Source organism: Pomacea canaliculata, linkage group LG4, assembly GCF_003073045.1.
Source record: "Pomacea canaliculata isolate SZHN2017 linkage group LG4, ASM307304v1, whole genome shotgun sequence".
NCBI classification, from domain to species: Eukaryota; Metazoa; Mollusca; class Gastropoda; order Architaenioglossa; family Ampullariidae; genus Pomacea; species Pomacea canaliculata.
In genome coordinates this window covers 668717-677866 of record NC_037593.1, presented here as the reverse complement: position 1 = coordinate 677866, position 9150 = coordinate 668717, and positions in this window count along the sequence as shown.

Here is a 9150-nt window from a genome sequence, read left to right as displayed (position 1 = left end):
ACTCGTCAAATAAATATGAAAAAAACAAACACAGGGGACTGCCTCCCCGCAAAGAAGTTACAATTAAAATACACACACACACAGCAGAGAACATACAAAGATCATGCGACACAGCGCAGGCAAGTGTCCGCTCAGTGTTCGTAGAACCAGCGGGAACCACCCCACTCTTCTCTGGACCAGCTGTCCGGCTGACCCACGGCTCTCGTCCCGGTAGACCTTGGTCACGGAGACTCCGCTTGTCGACCTCCGCCTTGGCGCTCCCTCCCGATGGCTGGGCCGCACACAGGCACAGCAGGGTCGCGCTCACGCGCTGACGAGGTGATGACAAGGCGCAGGGTCGACACAATGTCGGACAGTCCCACAAAGCGGACGATGATGATGATAGATTCACAAAACGTCCAGCGAGATCACAATTATGTTGAACATGTAGCATACGTGGAAAACGGAGAAGACGTAATACATGTAGAAGTAAACAAACGCAAGCCCACAAACGGCTTGTGCTAATGCCCCGACGGTCAGCTGCCCTCGCACAACCGGAATGGCAGAAACTCTCCCGTGGAATCCGACACCTTCCATCCGAAGCTCGGTTTGGGGTAAAACGGCGCAGCCTACACTGCCCACAATGGCCCGGCCTCCCGCCGTCCTTTCTGACACAAACGCTCTACTCTCCCTTCCGAGCCCAGGTCAGAACTGCCACGAGGGACGCTGCTCTCTGGGGTCATTCCTGTCGCCCAGGGGCTGTGACCAATCGTCAAGCGCCCACGACACACCCAGCCCATGCCAAGGGCGCGTGAACGCTTTTCACGCCAAACACCTTGGACAGGGAAGGGAGGGGGCCCGACCAGTGCACCCCAGAGCTCCCACCGGCAGCAACAGACTCAAGCCGACGTCACGTGTCGTAGCAAGAGCGTGACGTAGGACCACGGCTACGGTCAGAGGGAGAAAGCCTTGACCTTTACCCCCTGCACCACCGTACAAAAAAATAGCCGCCAACCGTCGTCTGCTGTGAGCTGCCTTACTGAACAGGAGCGTCCCCAGGCGCTGACAGAAAGGCCGAAATCGTGACACGCGACACATCCCCCCCTAAAGACAAAGCAACGCGGAGTTTAAACCATCGCGTGTCAAGATTATAGAAGAGCAACATTCAAAACAGTCAAAAATTACAGTCAAAACACCAATACTAACCCCCAAAACACGGGAACGACTGCGTAGGCTAAGGCACAACCCTAAAGAAACTCGACAAGAAAAATATAAACATCGCTAACCTACATAACTGACATCTTCATCCTTCTACTGTTGAAGGCAACCGGCCGCCTAAAAGGTATCAGGCGGGGAGAGAGACCTGCTTCAGAAGTCAGCCTCTACATTATCCTCTCCCGCGATGGCTTTTATCCTCAAGGGATACGCCAGGAGCTGCAACGCCCATCTAGCTAGCCTAGCACCACATCAAAACTCAGAATTACCCTTCGAAAAGAAGAAAAAGTCGAAGCCGAGTGCAAAACGAGAACCAATCTGAGTGCACGACGGCGAGGCCTCTACAGTCTCACAATACACCAATCACCAACGCGACATCTAAAGAGAAACTGTCCGCAGAACCTAGCGAAACAGTTACAGAGAATTGAAAAAAACCAGACTCACTCACGCCTAAATCCGTGATACGTCCTAACACCAATCCTAAACAGAACTCTCTACCGATCCAGACGCCTGACGCGTTGCTTCTGCTCCACGCAGAACGACGCCGGAGAATGTGGAGCTGTTGCCAGGATACGTCCCATCCGGGGGAAGCACACAGCATCACCCCAGAGAGACCTATGCCGCCAGGACCCTGTCCCCATTCGCTTTGAAGCAGGTCTTGTGTCTCCTCCTGTTTTGTTGGCTCCAGTAGATTCGCCACTGTGCATATGTTACTTTCCATGACGACTGGTTTCTGGCCCCTTTGCTGCATCTCCATGTGGCGTCTCGTCGACTGACACCCGTCCCCAGGGCTGCTACTGTCCCCCGCCTGCCGGGGCGATTCCTCGATAGCTGGCCTCCGTTCGCGGGGAGTTTCACGAACCCGCCCCCCTGGGTGTCGCGCGCTGGCATGCGGCGCACGCTGCACAATAGCGCCGCACGTCTTTGTATAACGACGGCCAATAAAAATCATCCAGTATCCGTTGGCGTGTCCTGTGGGCCCCGAGATGTCTACCCGTCGGTGAGTCGTGCGCCATTTTGAGAACATCAGCCCTTAGCGGAACTGGCACGACGACCTGCTCGTGTACAACTCCGTTGCCTCCAGTGTACTTTGCGCCAGAGAAGCCCTCCCTCGTGTTGAAAGGACACGACCCCTGTGCCTCGCTGCACGGGCGGCCGCCTTTGATGAGCCACGGTTCTAATGTGCCGCAAACTTTCGTCTGTGCTTTGCAGCATGCTTAACTCATGGGCATGAATTTCCAGCTTTGTAGTGGAGCCTTTCAGTTTCTGCGCTTCTCATCTGCATGCAGGTTTTCACCCCGCGCGCACGTCGCCGCGTGCTCTTCGTATACCGGCACCTGTATCTCTTTTCCTTCCTTCGTCCGCATGGTATTCCCTATAAGCACTCCTTCAATGAGATCGGGAAAACGGCCGCTCTACCTCGCCAGAGTAGTACGGCGACTCCAGCCGGACGTATGCAAGAGGTACCCACTGCGTGTCCGTGGATGCATAGCGCACCCTCTGTTTCCTGTGCGTGAGATCTTTCGGGTCGACTAGGTCACGCCTGACACAAAGTAGGTCGGCGCCCGTGTCCCGCACTGCAGAAACCTCGTGACCATTGAGGGTCACCTGCGTGCGGAAGTCACAATAAGCGGAACGCCTACACCTTCTGTCCAGCAATGTTCCACTCCTCACCTCCTGATCCACCGCCCTCACGGTGGCCAGAGTGATCGTACTCCCCAGGGCGACCTTGTCGTCGGAACTCTTGGTGAGTTTCGGACACTCTGCCCTGTAGTGGCCCACTTTACCGCAATGGAAACAGGCCTTGTTTTCCTGCTTTTGGTCATCCGGGAAACGGGGCTCGCTCCGCCGTTCCTGCTGCTCGCTCTTCTGAGGACGAGTGGTGGGGTCCGTGCGATGTCTCCTCGCTGCCACTCTCGCATCTGAAAACTGTTGAGCCAAAACAGCCGCGTCATCCACGTCCTTGGGTGCCCTCTCCCTGATGAACGTGGCTAGATCAAGGGGTACACTGTCTAGCAGCTGTTCCATTAGTACTAAGTCTTTAGACTTTCGAAGGTGGCTGCCTTGCCTGCTAAGATCCATCCACCTTGCCAGGTACAGGCGGATCCTGGCCAGGTATTGTTGGAAAGTTTCGCCTCCTTCCCGCCGGACGCTCGCAGTTTACGTCTGTATGACTCGGCAGTTAAGCGAAACCTCGCCAGGAGAGCGGCTTTAAGCTTTTGGTAGTCTTCGGCATCACTATCGCTGAGGCCTATATACACCTCGCTGGCCTTCCCCCTCAGCAGTACGCCCAATCTGACTGCCCAGGTGCTGAGGTCCCATTGTTGCAGTTTAGCCCAGCGCTCAAACCTACAGAGATACGTCTCTAGGTCCTCCTTTTCGTCGAAGGGTGGGATTTTCAGACGTACCACATCTCCTTGGATGCCTGGCGCATCCTTCCTCTCAGCCACGCTTCTAGCGCGGGCAATCTCCACATCGTGGCGTAGTTCCTCGAGACGGATTCTCTCTGCTCTCTCAGATTCCTCTCGTCTCTCTGCAAACGCTGCTAACTCCAGACCTGATAGGCCTATCTCCCTACCTAGGCGTAGGTACCTTTCCAGGGCTGGTTCTGTGGGCTGACCTCCCGATGGCCCCCAGCGCGAGGGTGAGCCTCTACGCTCAGGTGACTCATCGCTTCCTGCGTCACTGTGCGACTTGGACTCGAACCTTCCACCGCGCGCCGCCACTTGCGAGCGCGTGCGCGTGGCCACCGCTTCCTCTACGTCGGACATGATGGCTTAATCACAAAAGAAAAACACGCAACCGCGCCTCCGTGGAATCAACAGAAAAATATCAGACTTAGTACTGAACCGAGGTGTCAACCGCAACCAGAAACAGCTCAAATAGCGGACACCAGAAAGTGAAAGTAACATGCGAACGCAAACGCAAGATCAGAGAAGAAGCAAGCCGAACGTGCAATCCGACGCACTACAGAGTAGGAAAAACAACCGTCGGGACGAAAAAGCAACAACCCGCGGGGTGAGCGCGTGAGAATCCCCCCTCCTACCAGCACGGACCCGGGGAGCAACTACTCGCCTACACTCACACACTGCGCACAAACTGCGTAGCCTACCCACGAGACAAACAAGGACGTTACGAAACAAGACAAGACAACAATCACGGGTTCGAGGAACTAAGGGTGGGGTGAATCTTACCCCGCATCTCCACCAATTGTCGCGTTCCACCCACAGCCTCGCCAGAAGCACGCGCACAGCCGCTCACACAGCCGGCCAGACACGCACAGACACTCGGCCGGAGGCAGTCTACGACTTACCTCTCGAAACCCGTGCACGGCACAAACCACGACAAAGACGGGAACAACGATACAAACACGCAGTTTAATGACAAGTATAAACACGCATACACCTACACCCACACACACCCTCAGAAAAACGGATCAAAAAAAAAAAAAAAACCCACGAGCACTCGTCAAATAAATATGAAAAAAAACAACAACAGGGGACTGCCTCCCCGCAAAGAAGTTACAATTAAAATACACACACACACAGCAGAGAACATACAAAGATCACTGCGACACAGCGCAGGCAAGTGTCCGCTCAGTGTTCGTAGAAACCAGCGGGAACCACCCCCCTCTTCCTCTGACCAGCTGTCCGGCTGACCCCACGGCTCTCGTCCCGGTAGACCTTGGTCACGGAGACTCCGCTTGTCGACCTCCGCCTTGGCGCTCCATCCCGATGGCTGGGCCGCACACAGGCACAGCAGGGTCGCGCTCACGCGCTGACGAGGTGATGAAGGCGCAGGGTCGACACAATAGCGGACAGTCCCACAAAAGCGGACGATGATATAGATGATGATCACAAAACGTCCAGCGAGATCACAATTATGTTGAACATGTAGCATACGTGGAAAACGGAGAAGACGTAATACATGTAGAAGTAAACAAACACAAGCCCAAGCCCAAAACGGCTTGTGCTAATGCCCCGACGGTCAGCTGCCCTCCACAACCGGAATGGCAGCAACTCTCCCGTGGAATCCGACACCTTCCATCCGAAGCTCGGTTTGGGTTAAACGGCGCAGCCTACACTGCCCACAATGGCCCGGTCTCCCGCCGTCCTTTCTGACACAAACGCTCTACTCTCCTCCGAGCCCAGGTCAGAACTGCCACGAGGGACGCTGCTCTCTGGGGGTCACTTCCTGTCGCCCAGGGGCTGTGACCAATCGTCAGCGCCCACGACACCCAGCCCATGCCAAGGCGCGTGAACGCTTTTCACGCCAAAACCTTGGACAGGGAAGGGAGGGGCCCGACCAGTGCACCCCCAGAGCTCCCACCGGCAGCACACAGCACTCAAGCCGACGTCACGTGACGTAGCAAGAGCGTGACGTAGGACACGGCTACGGTCAGAGGGAGAAAGCCTTGACCTTTCCCCTGCACACCGTACAAAAAATAGCCGCCAACCGTCGTCTGCTGTGAGCTGCCTTACTGAACAGGAGCGTCCCCAGGCGCTGACAGAAAGGCCGAAATCGTGACACGCGACACTGTCTATCTCACTCCCATAAACACACATATAGTCACAGCTATTGTATATGTCTGACACACTTGTCTATCTCACACACACATATAACTCCCACACATATATATATACACACACACATATACACAACAGCTACTGTACATGTCTACCACACTTGTCCAAACTGTAACAAACACGCCCCCCGACACACACACCAGGCAGTTGACATCACGTGACACTCAGCGATCCCCAGCTAGCGATGCTAAGAGATCCAAGGATCCTCACAGACTAGACGCCGGCGGGACACAAGATGGCGGACACGTGCCAGGCTGTAGTCCAGCAGAAGTTGGTGCAAAGCTGTACACAGCATTCAAACGCCTTTAAGACAATGGCGGAGAGCTTTAACACGGGTAGACAGACACGAAACATCCATAGACATCCATAGACAGCATGAAACACTCAAGGTGACGGGGCGACTGTGCGGACATTCACCTGCCATCAAGTAAACAGGAGGAGGGCGCCGGTGAAGACTGTTGGTGGCGATGTTACACTCGTGTCACGTGTGCAAGTAAACATGTCAAAGGTAATAAAGCCGCTGACCCCGACAGATGAACACCCGAACTAGTGAAACCAGCACTGACACCTTTCTACCCGTGTTGGTTGAGAGGCGTACCCGTATATTTGCTTCAGGTCTGCGTCCACAATCATGGCGGGAAGCCGTTACTCACAAAGTGCAGACATGCTGATGACCATAATAGTTACAGAGGGGTCACTCAGTACACTCCACACCTTCCTACCCTATGAACACCTGGCTGACTGGGGTCAAGTCACAAATACAGTCGGTGAGATACTAGCGGGCTTCACGAAGTCCACCCTGGGACTGACATCTCTACTCTACCCCAGTTCAGCCACAGGTCAGCAGGTACAAAGGGCTGTAAGTACTCGGTACAGTGATAGACGGAAGACTGTAGTGATCACGTGACCAAGTGTACAGAGGGCTGTAAGTACTCGGTACTGTGATAGACGGAAGACTGTAGTGATCACGTGACCACGTGTACAAAGGGCTGTAAGTACTCGGTACAGTGATAGACAGAAGACTGTAGTGATCACGTGACCACGTGTACAGAGGGCTGTAAGTACTCGGTACAGTGATAGACGGAAGACTGTAGTGATCACGTGACCACGTCTCAGCACAGTCTGTACCTTGTGAGGAGACTCCGCAGCTTCAACGTCAGCCGTGGGCTGCTGGAGACTGTGTACAGGTCTCTTGTTGACAGCGCCCTCACATCTAACATCGCCGCCTGGTGAGGTCACCTCCTCGTCAAACACAAGGCGAGGCTGGCCAGTCATCCACCCGGCCATAAAGTCAGTCACAAACATGGCACAGTCATCTGTCAGTAGGTGTGGCACCTACCTTTACAGTCAACACACGTCATGTCACCTCCTAAGCCCCAGACGACGGTGTCCGGCCTGACGGGTACCTGACCCCCTGTGTCCACCCCACAGCCTCGTGATGACGACACTGGTGAGGACATACACTGACCTTTCCGTGTCAGTACCGCCTCCATGTCATGTGAGTGTCGTGTCAGCACTACGTAACTATTGTGTCAGTACATGTCAGCGATATGTCAGCACAGTGCCAGTGTCGTATTAGTGACTGTGTCAGCACCGTGTCAGTGTCGCGTCAGTAGAGTCTTAGTGTCATGTCAGTACTGTGTCAGGCTATTTTTCACAAGCACTCGTTGTCACTTAAGTGTCAGTGCAATGTCAGTGCCATGTCAGTGCCGTGTCAGTGTCATGTGAATGTCGTGTCAGTTTTACATCACTATTGTATAATGTCAGTACAGTGCCAGTGTCATGTCAGACGACTGATACAAGCCCTGCTGTCACACTACTGACAGTTCTGTCAGACGACTGCTACACGCCCTGCTGTCACACTACTGACAGTTCTGTCAGACGACTGATACAAGCCCTGCTGGCGGTGACATGCCGGATACTGAGAAGTAATCAGGCGACAGAAGGACAAGGAGCACGTGACCTGGGCATACAGTGTGACTATGTTGTGTCACTGGCACACAGTGACATTGAACATACAGTACATGTCTCTAGGAGTGTCATTCACTTGGACACAACTGTCACAGGGAGTCGTGGTCACTGGCTTGGCTGTCACGACCTCGCTACAGGGTCGCCATGACTGTGACGACGTGACTACAGGATTGTCATTAATGTCATGACATCACTGTGTGTCTGTCACGAATGTCAGTACGTCACTAAAAGACATGACAGCTTGCGTGACTGAGCGTCAGTAGACAACTACTGGCTATGCATCTCTTTGCCTGTGTGTTTGCCAGTGTGAATGTTACAGTTTGTCAGTCGGTCTGTCCAAATATTCAATGTGGCCGGTGTGTTTGTGTGCGTGCATTGTGTAACTGTTAGCTTGTGAGGTGGCCTTGGCCGGGGCTCTGTATGTGTGTGTGTGTGTGTGTGTGTGTGTATGTCTGTGTATGTCTGCGTGTATCTATCTGTGTGCCACACCAAGCACTGTGACCAGACGGCAGGCTGACCCCCCCCCCCACCATGACAGCCCGAGTGTGTGTGTCTATGTGTCTGTATGTGTGTATGTGTTTATATATATATATCTGTGTATCATTGTATCTATCTGTGTGCCACACTAAGCTCTGTGACCAGACGCCAGGCTGACCCCCCCGCCATGACAGCCCGAGTGTGTGTGTCTATGTGTGTGTGTCTGTCTGTGTGTGTCTGTGTATGTATGTCTGTGTCTGTATCACTCTGTGTGTATGTGTGTGTCTGTATATATATATATCTGTGTGCCACACTAAGCTCTGTGACCAGACGCCAGGCTGACCCCCCCGCCATGACAGCCCGAGTGTGTGTGTCTATGTGTGTGTGTCTGTCTGTGTGTGTGTCTGTGTATGTATGTCTGTGTCTGTATCACTCTGTGTGTATGTGTGTGTCTGTATATATATATATCTGTGTGCCACACTAAGCTCTGTGACCAAACGCCAGGCTGACCCCCCCCCCCCGCCATGACAGCCGAGTGTAGCCGCCGTGCAGGGCCGCCGAGAGCCAGCCCGGGCCCAGGACAGACCTCTCGGGCCCCTTGTACTTGTAATCGTAATTATTTTCCCAGTATATAATGTATGTTTACAATTCGAATCTCAATATCTACACTCAAACTCAACTTCTGCATGTGTAATGCTTGGGTGTTCTGTCCTTAGACCTTTCTTTAAAAGAAAAAGAAAAGGAGAAGAAGAAGAAAAAAATCCACTGACCAAGGCCGGGCCCCCTTGACAGCCGCGGGCCCGGGTACACCAGACCCCCCTGTCCCCCCCTCTCGTCAGGCCTGCCGCCGTGCGATCAATGGCCGGAGCGCCTCACGCGCTGCACGCGCTGCACGCGCTGCACATCAGCAGCCGGGGCGGGA